This window comes from Dermochelys coriacea, chromosome 1 (genome assembly GCF_009764565.3).
Source record: "Dermochelys coriacea isolate rDerCor1 chromosome 1, rDerCor1.pri.v4, whole genome shotgun sequence".
Classification (NCBI taxonomy): domain Eukaryota; kingdom Metazoa; phylum Chordata; order Testudines; family Dermochelyidae; genus Dermochelys; species Dermochelys coriacea.
The window spans coordinates 100,916,423-100,936,715 of NC_050068.2; the positions used below are offsets into that span (position 1 = coordinate 100,916,423).

General features: G+C 43.6%; 1 protein-coding gene across 2 annotated transcripts in view; it reads right to left on the reverse strand.

Annotated features, from left to right (window-relative positions):
* Positions 1-20,293, reverse strand: part of NALCN (sodium leak channel, non-selective) — a 389,689-nt gene that overhangs the window by 63,121 nt on the left and 306,275 nt on the right. The gene's annotated exons all lie outside the window — the stretch shown is intronic.

A 20,293-nucleotide genomic window follows, 5' to 3' on the forward strand; every position in this document is an offset into this window, starting at 1 on the left:
GCAGCATTAATTCCAGCTTTCCTCAGCGGCTGAGGAAGCCAGGCCTATCCTTTCCAAGTCTCCTTTCCCCTGCTGTGCTAGTTTTCAGGGAGAGAAGACTCGATTAATTAGACCATTTTTATAAGCAGACATTTTTCTTTGTTTCTGATGTTTGCTTGTTTGCTCCTAGTAAATGCTAGGCATATCTTGTAAGGATTATTTAAGCCTTCCTGGAAATTAGGATAAAGTCACAGACATACCTCAAGAAAGAGGTTGTCAAGCCCAAGCACTGAACTATTGGGATTCCCCTGAGACCTCTTTCCACTCAGCTTCAGAGAACTCAGTTTGACTCCAGACTTCGTCACTCGTGTATATTTATTGCATACAGCAATGCCACACTAAGATGATTAGACTCAAACACAGGGCACATCACAGACTCAAAGTTACACAGAATCTCTTTTATATACATTTACACATTTACTATACATTGCACCACACATTTTGGGACTGATTTGGTTACTTTGTAGGAACCATTCCCTTTACAGCATGCTCTGTTCATGCACTATCCATGTACAAAATACTCTTTACCTCATTTTTAAATTCCCAATATATTTTGTCCATTGATATCTTGTTCTTTGTAAATGGTTCCCTTGGTATTTCTGCCACTTACAGTAGCTAGTTCAGACATTCTCTCTCTCTTAGCTCATTGGCCCCTTTACCTCTCTTAGTTAGCACAAACATTCCGTTTTCAGCCTGCTGATCTATTTACCTCCATAATCCTGTCACTCATGTCAAGCCAGGCCTACATTCAACCGTCTTTATTTTTCTTTTTTATATTAGCATTCATTTAATCCGTATTATAGTCCCGCCTTTTTGTGCTCTCTTTTTAAAGTTTACCAGGCAAGAACATATTCCCAAGGCCACAGTAGCTGTAATCATTTTAATCACTATTAAAGGCTCAAAGTACTAACCAGGGAGGTGCAAGCTCACCTCATCTGGTACAGCCAACCAGGGTGTTTCCACTGTTTGTACAGTATTACCCCAGTTTCCTGTTGCTCGGCTATTAGTTGGGCTCTATTTTCCGTTGTACTAAATCATTGCTGTTAATGGACAAGGGAGATCTAGGTGAAAAGAGATTGATCACCAGTGACTTCCATTTGGTGTTGTCTGTTACAGACTCTGTCATATTCTCCTTAATCTGCACACTTGGCTATATGGCTTGGATTCCACCCTGAGTCAGAGAGGTGAGGTTCAGACAAAAATCCATCCAGGCTCCCCTGGCATAGTGTTGTCCCCATCGAGAAGCTGTGATAACCAAGAGCACATACTGTGTCTCCAGGCTGTACCACTTCCTTTACTCTCTCTTTAATGACTATTCGGGCCCAAACTCCCTCGCTTGTGGTCCTGCTCATTCATACTGAACACTTCAGAACCATTTGTACTTTATTCATTTACAGCAGGTTGTGCTTATTTCCTCTTCTCCTTGTGTTGCCATCTTCACGCTGGGATAATGCTGTTTATGGGTCCATTTTCTATTGTACACATGCTGTTAACATATGCCAAGTCTTTAGGGCCCCCATCCCTATAGGAATAGCGATCATAACTGGCACAGTCAAATTGCTAATTTCATGTGGTTCCTAGGATCCACATTCTAGCCTAGCAATATTGTAAATTCCTTTTTCCACTAATGTGGTTCATATAAGTGTGCTGTTTAACTATCTTGACCATTCCCCCAGTTAATTTTTTTATTTCTTGAATAAAAGAATTTCTTGAATGCATAACAAGTTTAGTACCATATATGCTGCATACAATTGCTTGAGAAACATTGTTACGTAATGAATTAAAGTATTTACAGATATATGAATTCATTTAAAAATTTGCGCAATGGAGTACATATTGCTAATAACTGACACCTCCTGCTGCAAAGTTAAAGAACTAATCCCTCCTCCTTTTTCAATGGCTTTACCAAATTAATCAGTTAGTGGGTTAATTTTAAGGTATAATCCCTCAATGTCATACAAATTACATAAGGAGACCCCAACTCCAGTGCCACCCAGTATGGCTGCCACTATGTCCTTTTTGGCTCTACGGTTTCTGTATCCTCGGAAATATGCCTCCCATTGGATTCTGCCAGTGTGCCCTGATTCTGTTGCTAAACCATGTTTTACTATGTGGCCCAGCAGGTTCCAGGTGATCTGCAAGTAACGAACATTTTAAAGAGAGGAATAAATCATAACTGAGGAATTTATCTATTCCTGCACCTTTTATGAACTTGGGGCCCCAGGCATCTCTCAAGGCTGGACTATGTCAGCTATTTAGGAATCTCTAAGTACCATACCATAATCTCTAAGTAATCATTAGAGAAAAATGTAGGAGCTTCTAGCAATCCCAACCCTATTTTTGATCAATTTGAAATAGTATCTTTAGGCACATCTCTTTAAAGCTATTTATTACAGATGGATCAGAAGTTGGGCTTGTTTCATTTACCTGTATGTGACATAGGGATATAGGCACAAAGTCTTCAGAAGACTATATTTTTTGGTAGTAAAAAAAAAACTGAAGCAGCAAGTATTTTTGTTTCCAAACTGACTCTGATACATGGTAAAACTTCTTTATTTTCCAGACTTTCTATGTCCTCAAAATACATTAATATATGCCAGGTGACCTTAAAATGTTCATTGTTTTGAAAGATTCTATCATTTCTTAAGCGAAATCATACTGCTAAGATGTATAATATCATTGAAAGCAGTAATTTGTTTCCCCACACAGTTGCCCTTTTCAAGTGTGGATATTATATGCTTTGTAAGCTCCTGTCCCAAGCATGCTTTTAATCTGTGCAACCTAATAATAAGGTTGATTATTTTTAAGAATAATTTTTATAAAGTAAATTACAGCTACATTTTCAAAGCATCATACTTTTGAGACTCTTCATCTTCCCAGAAAACCTGGGAGATGTGCATGAAACATTTCAGGATGATCATTGTCTTTTTGAGGAGCTTGGTGTGTATGTTCCCCAAAGAAGATAAACTAAATGTTGGGATTGTTGAATATAGAAAGAACTGGAAGTTAAACAGGAAATATTAGTATGTAATTTAAGTTATAACTGAACTGGCATCACAGAGACTTGCTGGGATAAGTCTCATGACTGGAATATTGGTATAGAGGAGTATAGCTTGTTCAGGAAGGATGAGCAGAACAAAAACAGAGGAGATGTTGCATTCTACATCAAGAATATATACACTTATTGATCAGTTGAAAATCTCTGAGTAAAGATAGAAGGGTTAAAAATAGGGGTGACATCATGGTAGGGGTCTACTATAGACCAACAACTCAGAAAGAGAAGGTGGATGAGGCATTTCTCGGATAAATAACAAGAATATCCAAAACACAAGACCTGGTAGTAACCCAGTAGTATCAGACATCTGCTGGAAAAGTAATACAGCAAAACACAAAATTTCCAGTAAGTTCTTGGAATGTATTGAGGACAACTGTTTGTTTCAGAAAGTGGTATAAGTAACTAAAGTACAACTATTTTAGACTTGATTCTGACCATCAGGGAACAATAGGTAGCAAATCTGAAGTTGGAAGGCAATTTGAGTGACAGTGATCATGAAACGATGAATTTATGATACGAAGGAAAGGAAGGAGTGAGAGAAACAGAATAAGGACTTCTGAAAATCAGACAAATGCAGAGAACTGGTAGGTAAGGTGCTATGGGAAGAAAATGTAAGGGAAAAGGGAGTTCAGGAGAGCTGGCAGTTTCTCAAGAAGATAATGTTAAATGCACAACTACAAACTATTCTGAACAGAATACTAAGAGGCCAATATAACTTCATCAGGAGCTCTTTTTAGTGACCTGAAAATCAAAAAGAAATCCTATAAAAAGTGCAAATATGGAAGAATTGCGAAGAAGTAATACAAAAGAATAGCACAGGCATGTACAACAAAATCAGAAAGGCTATGGAACAAAATGAGTTACACCTAGCAAAGGACATAAAAGACAATAAAAAGGTTCTTAAATACATTAGGAGTGAGAGAAAGATGAAGGAAAGTGTAGGTTCTCTTCATAGTGGAGAAGGAAATCTAATAATTGAGTATATCAAAAAGGCTGAGATGTTCAATGCCCAATTTGGTTCAATCATCGTTAAAAAGGTTAATTGTGATCAGATACTTAACAATTAATATTAACAACAAGGGGGAAGGAATGCAAGGCAAAATACAGAAAAAAAACAGGTTAAAATATTTAGATAAGCTGGATGTATTCAAGTCGACAGAGCCTGATGAAATTCATCCAAGGGCTCTTAAGGAACTAGCTGAAGCAATCTCAGAAATATTACCAAATATCTTTGAGAACTCATGGAGGGCGCTTGAGGTCCAAGAGTCCTGGAGAAAGGCAAACATGGTACCTATCTTTAAAAAGTATAACAAAAGAGGACCCGGGAAATTACGATCAGTCAACCTAACTTTGAAACCTGGAAAGATACTGCAACTAATTATTAAACAAACAATTTATAAGCATCTAGAGGATATAGGGTTATAAGGAACAGATAGCATGGATTTGTCAAGAACAAAACCCGCCAAAAGAACCAATTTTCCTTCTTTGACAGAGTTACTGGCCTAGTGGATGCGGGGGAAAGAAGTAGACTTGATATATCTTGATTTTAGTAAGGCTTTTGACACAGTCCCACATGACAGTCTCATAAACAAACAAGGGAAACATGGTCTAGATGAAATTACTACAAGGTGGGTGCACAACTTGTTGAAAGACAGTACTCAAAGAGCAGTTATCAATGGTTCCCTGTCAAACTGGAAGAGTGTATTTAGTGGGATCCCGCAGGGGTCAGTCCTGGGTCTGATACCATTCAATATTTTCATTACTGACTTGGATAATGGAGTGGAGAGTATGCTAATAAAATGTGCTGATGATACCAAGCTGCAAGGGGTTTGGAAGGCAGGATTAGAATTCAAAAGGACTTTGACAAATTGGGGAATTGGTCTGTCCATCGAATTCAATAAAGGTAAGTACAAAGTACTTCACTTAGGAAGGAAAAAAATCTAATGCATAACTACAAAATGGGGCATAACTGGATAAGTGGTGGTACTGCTGTAAAGGATCTGGGGGTCATAGTGGATCACAAATTGAACATAGGTCAACAACGGGATGCACTTGCAAAAAAGGCTAGTGTCATTCTAGGGCATATTAACAGGAGTGTTATATGCAACACACAGGAAGTAATTGTCCGAATTGTCCCACTCTACTCAGCACTGTTGAGGCCTCAGCTGGAGTACCCTGTCCAATTCTTGGTGCCACACCTCAGGAAAGCTGTGAACAAACTGGAAAGACTCCAGAGGAGAGCAACAAATGTGAGAAGAGATTTAGAAAACTTGATCTATGAGAAAAGGTTAGAAAAACTGGGCATGTTCTGTCTTCAGAAAAGAAGACTGAGGGGAGGACCTAATAATAGTCTTCAAATATGTTAAGGGCTGTTAGAAAGAGGACTGTGATCAATTGTTCTGCATGTCCATTGAAGGTAAAACAAAAAGTAATGGGCTTAATCTGCAGCAAGGCAGATTTAGTTTAGATATTAGGAAAAACTTTCTAACTATAAGGATAGTTAAGCACTCGGATAGGCTTCTAAGGGAGGTTGTGGAATTCCCATCATTGGAGGATTTTAAGAACAGGTTGGACAAACATCTTTCAGAATGGTCTATGTTTACTTGGGCCTTCCTCAGCACAGGGGGTTGTACTAGGATGACCTCTCCAGCCCTACATTTCTCTGATTCTATAATACCTGCTATATGTATACATCAGTAACAGACTATTCTGTAAATCAAAAAGAATTCAGATTTATTGAATACTTATAACAGATCTGTTTCGCATTGGGATGTGGATTCATAATACTGTGTATATAAATGTGTATACGAGTAAGTGTGCATATATAAAAATATATTTTGTGTGCATCTTGGTTTAATGTGATTCTCAATAGTTCAATCACAGATTTAGTGGATTTATGAACATGGTACCCTGTTGTGGATTTAGATATAATTGAGACTGCTGAGAGCAATGGCAATTTTTTGTTTGATTTTTTTCTTCTAATGTCGATGATTACCAAATGTAGTAACTGAAGAACTGAATTATTTTCCTAAAGTTAGGAGTGGGACATAATGACAGTATTTCCAATATTGCGAGGTATTAGCTGTGGACATCTTAGGCCCCGATCCAGCAAAGAATTACAAACATGTTTAACTTGATGTCCTGTGAGCAGCCTAATCAAAGTCAATGGGACGACTTAGACCATAAAGTTGAGCGTGTTCTCCACCAATGGCTGTGGTGCCTGTATGCATATGCAATCCTCATTTGCAACATGTACATAATGCTATATAAGCTGTGACTTGTCTAGATACATTAAAAGTTGTGTATACCTAATTTGAGCACAAGCAAAAAATGTAGACCCAACTCTACAAGTGCACCTTTGAAGATTTGGCCAGCAATATCTGGAAGGGACAACCTTGAGGAAGAATTCTTTAGAAGTGCCCAAATTATCCATTTCTCATATTTAAAGGCAGCAGTTGAGATTAAATCAAGTATCAACAGTCAAAGAGATTCATCAATTTCAGGTACTAATGGGCCTACTAGAAAAAAACCTCATTCAGGAAAACATTGCAGTTTTTTACATATTAAGTATTTTTTCTTAAGTTATTTTATGTATTAGCTAATTAAACCAAGATGCTCCCAACTTCCAAATTTACATGGTGTCACAGACAAAATGCTACAGTATTGTAAGTGAGAACATACAGTTGGGTTTAATGATTGCTGTTTCATTTCATAATGTCTTCATGTCGCACACGGTACATAAGGAGTGTGGCAATTAAAACTTTTGACGCCTGCAGAGTTCCTGAATCGTGTAGAGGAAATTTTTAGTAGCTTTAATGTAGAAAAGACAATACTTGATCACATGATATAGATTTAAGTAAGTATATTATACTCTATTAAGCTTATTTTAGGTTATACCAATTTAGCCTGCTGTTTTCTTTTATTATATATTGTAAAATGCTGGGAAGACTCACTAAGTATATGGCTATTCATTATTTATTTGTTTGTTATTTATGCAGCTCATAAAGGTGCACAGTGCAATGACTACAGTGTTATATAACCTTTTATTGTATTGCATCATTATTTCTCAGTGGAAGACAGTGTCCTGCTTTTGCCTACAACATCTGATTATTGTTAAATATGTTCTTAAGAACTTTTGTTTTAAAGAACTCCTACAGGTTACTTTAATTGGAGTGGAGCAGCTGTGACAGGTCAGCAAACCACTCTTAAAAGCTTCATCAATAAAAAGATTTTAGATGGATGTCATGGAAAACACACACTACTAGGAAACCATTACCAGGGCTCTTCCCAGATTCCCAAGAATTTATTTGTGCAGGTACTGCCTGAGAATACAGAATTAAGAAATCATCAATATGGCTCTAATGTTTCTTCAACAAGCGCTGGCACATTTCACTACTGTCACTGACAGTGGATTTGAAACAGCCAAAGTTACTCGATGCATCCGATGAAGTGAGCTGTAGCTCACGAAAGCTTATGCTCAAATAAATTTAATAGTCTCTAAAGTGCCACAAGTACTCCTTTTCTTTTATCGATCCTGATAATGAGTCTGACTTTTTATTCTTTCATTTTTCTTAGGAATCGTCAGTTACCCAAAATGCATGCAACAAACCATTGTAGCATGTGCCAATTTAAAAAAAAAACAAACCAGAGCAATATTGCTCTGCAGTGCTACATGCTGCTGGAAAAGGGTACTGCACATATTTTAATGGTAAACCATTTTTTTTAATTTTTAAAATAACCATTGTAAAAATCCAAGGTTGTTCTTCCTGGATAAAAAGATTTAGTTCATGAAATAAAAATCAAGGCATCACAGGACAATACTCATTTATTAATTATGCTAGACCAAATCTAATGATTATGGGTCAGTTCCATGTAAAGTGGCATAGTTTCATTGACTTCCTCTGAGGATCAGGTCCAGTGACATTAAATATTGCGAAATACTACTGAATAGTCAGATTTTTCTACATTTATATATCTTAGCAAAATTTTCCAGCTTACAGAGAGAATTGCACAGAAATATTTTTTTATATTAAATTTTACAGAGGCAGGGAAAATGCAAATTACATATTAATTTTGATATTACAAAATTTGATGTTAACAGACGCATGAAGGTTAGTGCAGGTGGGTGTTTTGTAATAAAAGACCTGGATTCATAGTGGACAGTGAACTATAAATCCCTGGAATGTTTTGGGGACAACTGATAAGGTAGATGTAATATACTTTTCCATGGAACCTTGGAATTTTTCTTCTAAATATGACGAGTTTGCAGTTATGTAACATTAATAGCAATGCAATATTTTAAACGTAATTACTATTTCCCATCTGTATAACCATATGGAAATATTTTTCTGTTCTATCCTAAGGAATCCAAGCAAGAAAATAACATCCACCGTGTGTGTTTTACTTGGGAGTTTGGCAGATGACAAGCGGTGGTTTAATTTATATAGCATAACTGAATGAAGAGCCTACTGTATATTATATCTGTTAATTAAAAATATCTGTATTTCGGGTGAAAACATGTATGAGTTCATGTAATATATCAGCATAATTTTCAACAAATAATGAGAAAAATCTTTTGTCAGTTTGGACAAAAACTAGCTAATAACTCAATGTTATTTCCCTGTGCACTGGCAGGGCAAAGGTGCTTTAATGTAAATGAGAATCTGGTTCTAAGGGCATTGAACAGGCATGGCTAGTGTCATTGTAGGTGACAAAAGAAAACGCTTGAAAGGTGTAAAGTGAGGCAGCTGATCACATTTACAGTGTGTTATGAAATGCAAAATGCTGGTCCTACTGACTATAATTCCAGGCCTAGCTTGTAATAAACTTCCTTCAATTACACCTACTGTTCCTCTCTATCTTTCATCCTCTCTCTCTCCTCCCCTTTAACTGCAAAGTCCTAATACTTGCTACCTGGATTTCCTTTCCTCCAAATTTTACTTTGATCCCCTCTCATCCAACTGCCATCCTCTTCTCACCAACCAAAGCTACAGATGAATAACTTCATGACCAACTGTCTTGTAGCTAAATCAAAGATGTACCTGTCTGTCTGCCCCTTTCCCTTTTCTTCTCATACTCCTCTTTCTCCTATCACATCTACAGCAGATGTTCTGCAATACCAGTGGTTTAGATATTTCAGCTGAAGGAACTGAAAACAATGTCTACATAGAAAAGTAGTCATTACTGAGAAGTGAGGTGTAGGGTTGAGATAACTATTTTAGGGAACATTATTATGGTTTTTTAGAGATTGATGAGATGATACAACTTCAAGGTTGTCAGGGTTCCTCCCCCCCTTTGAACTCTGGGGTACAGATGTGGGGACCTGCATGAAAGACCCCCTAAGCTTATATTTTACCAGCTTAGGTTAAAACTTCTCTAAGGCACTAATTCCTTAGACTGATATTGCTGCCAGCACCAAGTGATTTACACAAAATATTCAGGGAAGGGTCACTTGGAATCCCTATCCCCCCACAATATCCCCCCAAGCCCCTTCACCCCCTTTCCTGGGAAGGCTTGAGAATAAACTACCAATCAGTTGCCTTAGCAATGTGAGCACAGACCAGACCCTTTGTCTTCAGGACAGTGAAATCAATCAGGTTCTTAAAAGAAGAACTTTATTTATAAAGAAAAAAGTAAAAGAATCACACCTGCAAAATCAGAATGGAAAGTAACTTTACAGGGTAATAAAAAGATTTAAAAACACAGAGGATTCCCTCTGGGTTCAGCTTCACAGTTACAAAAACAGGAATGAAACTACCTCTGTAGCACAGGAAAATTCAGAAGCCAAAACAAAAGATAACCTAATGCCCTATTCACAGTTTCTGTTGTTTTAGATGGATTATTCCAGGTATATTTTCAGGAGCGTGACAAAGTTCCTCCTCTGCCTTGGTGGGTCCTGCGTTTTTTGGCAGATTTGCTCACCTCAGAGGTTCATGGCAGTCCTCAGTTTGGCCGCTTCTGCTAGAGGCTCAAACCTGCCGTTCACTCAGCTAACCTCATCACTGGTCAGCATGGGGAAGTGGAGAACAATCCCCGCAGTCTCTGTGTCCCACCTAGTGGGTCGGGGACAAGTCAGATCCCTTTCCAAATTAGACCTTCCCTTCTGGTGTTGCTCACAGACCAGGTCAACTCCTCCTGTGTCCAGTCAGGAGTTAGGGGTATGGGGGGGGGGAACTCAGGCCCACCCTTTACACTGGGTTCCAGCCCAGGGCCCTGTGGATAGCAGCTGTCTACAATGTCTCCTGTATCAGTTGTGTGACAGCTACAACTCCCTGGTCTATTTCCCCATGGCCTCCCCCCAGCACCTTCTTTATCCTCACAGCAGGATCTTCCTCCTGAAGCCTGATCACGCTTGTACTCCTCAGTCCTCCAGAAACCACGCCGTCTCACTCCCTGCTCCTTGCATGCCCTCCACTAACTGATGGGAGATCCTTTTTAAACCAGGTGTCCTGATTAGTCTGCCTGCCATAATTGATTCTTGTATGTTCTTAATTGGCTCCAGGTGTCTTAATTAGCTTGCCTGTCTTAATTGGTTCTAGCAGGTTCCCGATTGCTCTAGCGCAGCCCCTGCTCTGGTCACTCAGGGAACAGAAAACTGCTCATCCAATGGCCTCTGCTTTCTATTAGCTTGCTGTACCCAACTGGACTGGGTCTATCACAGGAAATATTGTACCTGCTTGGCTTCTCTCTCCATCTGGAGAGGGAACAACAAACATAGCAAAAAAAAAAAAATCCTTCCCCCCCAGATTTGAAAGTATCTTCTTTTCTTATTGGTCCTTCTGGTCAGGTGCCAACTACGTCATTTGAATTGCTTAACCCTTTACATGTAAGGCAACCCAGTACAGCTGCCAAAGATACATAAAGGTTGCTACCCTTCCCCCTATTCATGACACAAGTCAACTGTTGTTACCAGGTAATGATAATGTGTACAAGTAAAGAAATTTTGTCAGAAGTCATGGTCAGATTATTAGGTTACCTTACACACAATAATGCTTGTCACAAATAAATTACTCTCATAAGAATATTCAATGTTTCTGCCATTTTGGGACAAGAAAAATATTTCCTAAACACAAATGCCCACATATAGCCAAAGTATTAGATTAGGTATTTGGGTCAGAAAGGTAAGGGTCATAAAAGAATAAGGAGTGCAATGCAAGCTCATTTTCCCTTTAAAACTGGAGAAAATCCTTGAAGGGAAATAAATAACTCTGATACTGGGAAGATTTGTTATTTGCAGTCTCAACTTTACAGGAGACCAAAGGAGATAAATTGTGATTCACATTGTCGTGAATTGCATGCCACTTTGGTATTGAATATAAATGTCAGTAAGCACGTCACTACACTATAGAGATAAAACAAAAGAAAATTTCTCAGGTGGAAGTAAGCAAATATGTAATATAAATTAAGTGCTGCCTATCAAGTCAGTAGGGGTGGAACACAGAAATGCTGACATAATTCAAAGAGAAAATGGAATGGCTAGACACATTACAGACACTACAAAGAGGAGGTATGGGGAAGAGCAACAACATTTAGCAGAATCTTGACTTTTGGTTCCAAACCTGACTTTTGCACTGTCAGTGCAAAGAAGAGGTGAAGAACTTCTAAAGCCATCACGGTCTCATCAGTAGTAGTAGGGTACATTCTATGAGGCACTGGTATCAGTTAAATAGTTATGTTTCTTTTTGACACAGGAATGTAAAGTATACATACAATATCATTCCATGCTTGCTTAAAGGAAAAGATATTTTTAAGAAAATTGCTTCATACAGATGAGAGGTTGCCATGGAAACTAACTATAGAAAGCTATAGTAATCACTCTGACTAAATCCTCCCTAGTGCTCTCTTGCTTCCTGCATGAATGTGTAAACACTCAGTTTCATGCAACATCTGACCAGACATGTTATTTATATTTAATTCTACCCTTTAAGTCATCAGAAAAAATGCTTACTTACCTTCTCGTAACTGTTGTTCTTCGAGATGTATTGTTCACGTCCATTCCACATTAGGTGTGCGCATGCCGCGTGCACGAGCGTTGGAAATTTATTCCCATAGCGGCTCCCGTTGGGCCGGCAGGGCCCCCCGAATGGTGCCACTGCGCCGTGCACATATACCCCTGCCAGCCCGACCCCTTCCAGTTCCTTCTTGCCGGCGACTCCGACAGAGGGGTGGGAGGGTGGGTGGTGGAATGGACGTGAACAACACATCTTGAAGAACAACAGTTACGAGAAGTTAAGTAACCATTTTTTCTTCTTCGAGTGCTTGTTCACTTCCATTCCACATTAGGTGCATCACAAGCTTACCTCTGGAGGAGGGTAGAAGTCACGGAACAATCTGCCAACTATCGTGTCCTCTCTGGCCTGCTGGTTGACTGCATAGTGAGTCGTGAAGGTGTGCACCGAGGACCAGGCAGCTGTTCTGCAGATCTCCTGGATCGGGACCTGTGCCAGGAAAGTTGTGGAAGTCACTTGCACCCTGGTCAAGTGGGCCGTGACTGCCGGGGCCGGAACACCTGCGGGCTCATAGCACACCCGGATGCAGCTTGTAATCCAAGACTAAATCCGCTGCGTTGACACTGGGAGGCCTTTCATTCTCTCGGCTACAGCCACAAACAGCTGCACGGATTCGCGAAAGGGCTTGGTGCACTCCTAATAGAACGTCAGTGCTTGACGCACATCCAGGATGTGCAAGCTGCGACGACTTGGGTCTGTATGGGGTTTCGGGAAGAACACCGGCAGACAAATGTCCTGGCCCAAATGGAACTGGGAGGAACTTGGGGTGCGGTCAGAGCTGCATCTTATCCTTGTGAAATACTGTATATGGTGGCTCAGAGGTGAGGGCCCTCAGTTCGGACACCCTTCTGACCAAGGTAATGGCAACCAGAAATGCCACCTTCTAGGAAAGGTGGAGGAGACAACAGGAAGCAAGGGGCTCGAAAGAGGGTCCCATGAGTTTAAAGATGACCAGGTTAAGGTTCCATGGAGGGACTGGGGGGTGTGAGTACGAAACACCCTCTCCAATCCTTTAAGGAACTGTCCCACCATTGGGTAGGAAAACACCAACCCCCCAAAGAACTCCGGATTGAAGGCAGATGTGGCCGCCAGGTGTACTCTGAGTGAGCAATGTGTCCCAGTGCTGGAGGGCCCAGACTAGGGCGATGAGGATCACTGCTGCCCTGTCCCTGTGCACCTTGAGTAGGACGTTGTGTACCAAGGGGAGCGGAGAAAGGCATACATCAAGCCCCCTCTCCACGGGATTGCAAACGTGTCCGCGAGCGAGCCCAGGCTGCGTCCCTGGAACAAGCAGAACCGTGGGCACTGGGCGTTGGCCCTCGTGGCAAACAGGTCTACCCGGGGAAACCCCCACCTGCGGAAGAGCAAAAGCACGACGTCCGCCCCGAGCGTCCACTCGTGCATGTGGTACGACCTGCTGAGGTAGTCCACCAGCTCGTTTCATACCCCTGGGAGATGGGACGCCTCGAGGTGAATTGCATGGGCTATGAGGTCCCAGAGGAGAGCCTCGCGACAGAGTGGTGAGGAATGGGACCTGCCCTGTTTGTTTATATAAAACATGGCAGTAGTGTTGTCTGTCAGAACTGTCATGCTATGACCACTCAGAGTGGCATGAAAGGTCTGGCAGGCGAGACGAACTGCCCTGAGCTCCTTCACATTGATATGGAGTGACCGCTCTGCTCCAGACCACAACCCCTGCGTCATGAGGTCCCCCAGGTAAGCCCCGCATCCATGGTCTGATGAGTCTGTCATCAGCGTCAGGTCCAGCTGTGGGGCAGTGAAGGAGATGCCTTTGCAAACCACGGGCTGGGACTGCCACCACCACAGGGAGTCCATCATGTCCCTTGGGGCTGTCACTACCAAGTCCAGGGGGTCCCTGCCTGGGCAGTACACCTGAGCAAGTCACGCCTACAGAGTCCTGAGTCTCAGTCTGGCATGCCTGACCATGTGTGTGCATGCTGCCATGTGACCCAGCAGCGGCAGGCAGCACCTGGCCATTGTCGTTGGAGACTGCTGCAGGGAGGAGACTGCTTGCTGGATAGCCTGGAATCGGGATAATGGAAGGCTTCCTCTGGCCTGCACTGCATCCTGCACCTCCCTTATGAATTCCACTCTCTGTGTGGTATGAGTGTGGACTTGGGGACGTTGACCAGGAGCCCCAGCTCGTGGAACAATCTCAGGGCCACCTTCACATGGCCCCGCACTTCTGCCTCGGATCGACCCGCCAGGAGCCAGTCGTCAAGGTACGGGTACACCCAGATTCTCTGTCTCTGTAAGAAGGCCACCACCACCACGCACTTCGTGAACACCCATGGGGCCACAGCTAGACCCAACGGGAGAACCGCAAACTGGTAATGTTCTTGGCCCATGGTGAAGCGTAGGAACTACTGATGTGCTGGGTGAATGGTGATATGAAAGTATGAGGGCAGCATACCAGTCGTCCAGGGAAGGGATGATGGTGCCCAGAGAGACCATGCGGAACCGGGCCTTGACCAGGAACTTGTTGGGCCCGCACAGGTCTAGGATGGGGCGAAGGCTCCCTTTGGCCTTGGGGATGAGGAAGTACTGGGAGTAGAACCCCTTCCCCCTTAGGGTGTGCGGCACTGCCTCTACCACCTCCGCCTCTAGCAGCGAGCGGACTTTCTTCTCTAGGAGATGCTCGTGAGAGGGGTGCCTGCAGAGAGACGGGGAAGGGGGGGGAGGGAGGTAAACTGCAGCGAGTACCCATTCTTCACTGTGCGTAAGACCCAACGGTCTGACGTAATGTTGGACCACACACGGGAGAAACGGGACAGGCGGTTCAGGAAACAAAGGGATGGATCTGGTGATTGGTCTGGTATGCTGTCCTCCAGCGCACCTTCAAAAGCCTGGCTTAGTGCCTGGCTGGGGTTTGTGTTGGCCTTGGTTCTGGCCCGGCGCATTATTGTTACTGTTGTTGTTGCGCCGTCACCTGTTATCCCTGCCTTGCCTATGGTAAGGCTCATGCCTATGGCGAGGCTGGTACTGGCATTGAGGGAGAAGCTGCGGTGTAAAGGGCTCCTCTGGGTCGCCGAGGTGTTCATACCCAATGACTTAAGTGTAGCCCGTGAATCCTTAAGGCTGTGCAGCCTCGTGTCTGCCTGGTCTGAGAAAAGCCCAGACGCTTTGAAGGGGAGGTCCTGGAATGTATTCTGGACCTCAGGTGGCAGGCCTGACTCCTGGAGCCACACCGAGAGCCTCATGACCCCCCTGACACAATTGTTCTAGCCGCCGCATCTGCCGAATCCAGGGAGTCCTGGAGAGAGGTCTTAGCTACTGCCTTGCCCTTGTTCACCAGGGCCGTGAACTCCTGTTGGGAACCTTGCGGGAGGTTGTCCTTAAACTTCTCCACCGCTGCCCAGGAGTTGAAATTATGCCTGTTGAGGATGGCCTGCTGGTTCGCAATCCTCAACTGAAGGCCCCCAGATGAGTACACCTTTCTACCAAAAAGGTCCAGGCATTTTGCCTCCTTGGCCTTAGGGGCTGGGGCCTGCTGTCCATGGCGCTCCCTTTCATTTACTGCTGAGACCACTAGGGAGCATGGACTCGGGTGGCAGAACAGGAACTCATAACCCTTAGATGGGGCAAAATATTTACGCTCCACTCCTTTAGCCGTTGGAGCACTGGAGGCTGGAGTCTGCCATATGGTCTTATAGTTAGACTGAATGGTCTTAATGAGTGGGAGTGCTATTCTAGATGGATCTTCGGGGCTCAAAATGTCCACCATGGGGTCCTCCTGCTCAACTATCTCCTTGGCCTGCAATCCCAAGTTCTGGGCGACTCTGTGCAGCAACTCCTGGCGGGCTCTATGGTCTATTGGTGGAGGGCCGGACACAGTTGTACCCATCACCGCCTCATCCGGGGATGACGAGGAGGTTAGCTGCTGCTCAACCCCCTCTGGCTGATCCTCCTGTTCCCCTTCTCCCATAGGAGGGGCCTCTGGCTCGGGCTGGGGCAGGAGTCCATGGGACGGTACCGGACTCGGTGCCGGTCTCTCCGTTTTATCCTGGGGGGATGCTAAAGGCCTGGATTCTGTAGCCTCCGGCACCGTCTGGTGGTGCGGGGACCGGGACCGCTGTACTGAGTAACTTGCCCTGGACGGGGCCCCTTGGCACTCCTGATAGGCCCAGGGGGTCCAGAAGGGCCAACGGCCTGGTGGCCCCCATTGGAGTTGCCAGCCCACCTGAGGGTCCCTGCTGTCCGGGGCCTGGTGTGCGAAGCTATAGCGGCCGGAGTCGGCACTGGACTGCGGCGATGCTGATCGCGAAGGCCACGGCGGTGCCAACGATCTGCGCCGGTGGGAGAACGAGCGGCTCCTGGCTGAGCGGGAGCGGTACCGGTATCCCCGGGACTGGGATCTGGACCGGGACTGGGACCGGTGCTGGCGTTCCCTGGACTGGGACCATATGCGGGAGTCCTCTGGCGAGGCCCGTCTCAACTCCTCCCGGTGCCGGTCTCCAGGTGGTGCCAGAGAGTGGTGTGCCCTTTCTGGTGCTTCCTCACGCCGACCCACTCCCAGTGACACGACCTCCTTCTGGGAAGCTGGTAACTGTGAGGCCGCGGAGTTGGAGCTCAACCGGGACCAACTCCAGGAGTGGTGCCGGGACGGTGTCCTTGAGCGGCACACCATTGCCGGCTTACCCCTCGATGGCACCCGAGGCATGGGTGCTGAAGGGTTTTCCCTATGCGGGAGGGGGCTCGCTGCTGACAGCTTGATGAGGTCCTTTGCAGCCTCAAAGGTGTCAGGCGTGGAGGGCTGATTCGTTATGCCCTCGAGCCCATCGTCCGCACTGAGCTCACTTAGGTCTGGGCTTGGTGGGGCTTGTGCTGCCAGGACCTCTGGTTTTGGCGCCGTTACCGTGACCCTCCCTCTCTCATCGGTGCTTGGGGCCTTGGGAGGCACTGGCCTCCTGTGCGGGGAACGACTACGCCTTCCTTTTGGCTGCGCCGGGGGCTGCACCAGGGAGGACGAGCGGTGCTGGGGCCTAGCCTGGTGCTCTGGGGCTGACAGTTAACAGTGCTTAGCCAGTATAAGGTCTCTCAATGGCTCCAGGGCACTATGCACCGAGGAAGCCTGAGCCGGCGTTGGGCGCTCCGGGCCTGGTGGCTGCAATGCGGCCTCCATTAACAGCTGCTTTAAACAAAAGTCTCTTTCTTTCCTTGTTCTTGGCTTAAACGCCTTGCAAATCCTACACCGCTCAGTTTGATGTTTGTCCCCCAAACAACACAGACATGAGTTGTGGGGGGTCACTAACTGGCATAGGTTTGCGGCATGTGGCGCAAGCCTTGAAGTTGTGGGCCTGTGGCATGCCCTGTGGCCCGGGGCGGGTGCTGGAAGCCTGCAAGCACCTTATCACTCAAGTGTCCACAATAAAAGTATGTTAACTAACTGATAACAGCTACTCTGAAAAGGCTAAGGGACTGCTCTTCTACGAGAGACAGAGAGAGAGAGAGTTTGTTCCAACGCCGCCACGGACAGTAAGAAGGAACTGAAGGGGGTGGGGCTGGCAGGGGTATATATGCACGGCACAGTGGCACCACTCGGGGGGCCCCGACGGGAGCCACTAAGGGAAAAAGTTTCCGACACTCGTGCACGTGGCGCGCGCTCACCTAAAATGGAATGGGCATGAACAAGTACTCAAAGAAGAATTTCATGATTTCATAACTAGAGTTGGGTGAATAGTGCAAAAATAATATGTGAATATTTGTTTCAATTCAAAGCTGAAATTCAACATACCATATTTGCTATTATAGCTGACTGAATAATGGGAAAAAACAAATACTTTATTTTTTTAAAAATGCAAAATCTTATTGAACAAACTATTCAATTAATATGTTCACAATTTATGTGCCCATCTCCATGTGTAATCAAGACGGGTTAATTTTGCATACTGGGAGAAACAGGAAATAATGCTCACATTTAGCATGGTATTTGAGCATGTGCATTTCTGTAAACATGTGAGTAGTCCTCTCAGGTCAATAAGACCAATCACATGTAGTGGTACCAGTAGTACTGCTGAAGTACCTTTTGGAACTGAGGCCTATATGATTTGTTACACAAGAGTATTCTGTAGGAAAATCTTTGTTTCATTACTATTTCAAAGGATAGCATGAAAGCGCTGTGCTTATACTAACCAAATAACTTTTTCTTAAAGGACTTTCATAAGAAATGTGAACACACTTTGCTCTGCCCAGAGTACTGAAAGTTCACATGGTGAATGCACTTCTCACTATATACAAATGGTCCATTATAAAGAAAATGATAGTTTTTGTGTTTTAAGTTTTTTTTATATAGGAGTCAGTAACCTTTAGCATGCGGCCCATCAGGGTAATCTGCTGGCAGGCTGTGAGGCATTTTGTTTACGTTGACCATCCGCAGGCACGGCCCCCTGTAGCTCCCACTGGCCGGGAATGGTGAACTGCGGCCACTGGGAGCTGAAAGGGGCTGTGCTTGTGGACGGTCAATGTAAACAAAATGTCTCGCAGCCTGCCAGCAGATTACCCTATGGGCCGCGTGCTAAAGGTTGCCGACCCCTGTTATATAGATTGCGTTGCTGTAAAATATCATTATGATATCAGTAGCATGCAGATCATTGTCAGGGGCTGTAAATCAGTTTCTATTCTGTGTTAAAGGAGATCTTTATTTTTACTTTGTTTAATAGGTACCAGGTTACTGCCATGTGATCACCAATCTCTTGCTCACAATCTCAGCATGCTCAGGCCATGTGATATCTTTAACACCTAATTTTGTTATTGGGGACAATAGTGGAGACCTGTCAATGGAGAATAATATAAAGCTATATTTTTCAGTACTAAGTGGTTCACTATTACTTTTCACGTATGCTTACACTCTTGCCTGTTTCTGATATCACCAGCCCAGCCCAGGTTAGAATGTAAAAACAAATTAACAATTAAAGGACATTAACTACTTACGAAGACAGAGAAAGAAGTGAGAATATTAAAACTGAGGTGAAATAATAGTGATATTTATTTGCACATTCAGCTGCCCTTTGTAAGGTCAGGTGGTTACTGTTTGAAAACAGGTTTCATAGTAGCAGCCGTGTTAGTCTGTATTCGCAAAAAGAAAAGGAGTACTTGTGGCACCTTAGAGACTAACAAATTTATTAGAGCATAAGCTTTCGTGAGCTACAGCATCCGATGAAGTGAGCTGTAGCTCACGAAAGCTTATGCTCTAATAAATTTGTTAGTCTCTAAGGTGCCACAAGTACTCCTTTTCTTTTTGTTTGAAAACAGGTCAGGTGGTTACTGTTTGAAAACACTACAGTTCATCTTTAATATTTACCTTCGCCTTGAATTATTTAGATTTGCATTGATTTTCACCTTGTATATTAACCTTCACAGTACAATTCACCTATAACACTAGGTTATTCAAGTTTTCAGCCAAAAGAGCTTGAGCCTAAGTTTCCTACTAAAAGTTAATGGGCAGATCCTCACTTAGTGTAAGATGGTGTAGCTCCATTGACCTCAATGGACTTGGGCTCATTAACACCAGCTTATGATCTAGTCCAATATTTCTACTCCTCTACTTGGTGCGGATAATTTTCACCCAACAGAAGAGCTGATACTTGTCTGCACTTTCTCCTGATTGGTGCCATATGCTTTATTGCACTCCCGTTTGGATCAATTGGTACTGTAAATATAGGATCTGTTGGCTATGGGAAAAGGTATTTGCAGGAAACAGGATAAAAACGACCAGTATTTTGCACCTTGGTTACCTTTTTCTTCACCATGCTCACGTGGATACCCAGGCACTCTAGCTTCTCATTCTTTGTACCCTGCCAACCCACTATGTTATTTGAAGCTTATTCTGTTTTCCCTTATTGTTGTAATGCATGCACCAAATTTAGGCAAACATATACCAACTCATATACAGGTATATTGTACTAGTTTGGCGGGGAGCCTTTCTGCGTTCAAAACAACAAGGGACCAAATTTGTAAACATCAGGAACTGTTTGCTAATGATTCACAGACATAAAAAGTGACTTGCACCAAATAGATTTTAAAAATATTATGCTCAGAAAAATAGATGCATTTTAAAAAAATTACACAGCAGATCCTCAACTTCTGTAAAATGGCATAGCTTAACCAAAGTCAAGGGAGCAATGACAATTTAGATTAGTTGGGGATCTGGCCCTATGTTAGACAACTTAAG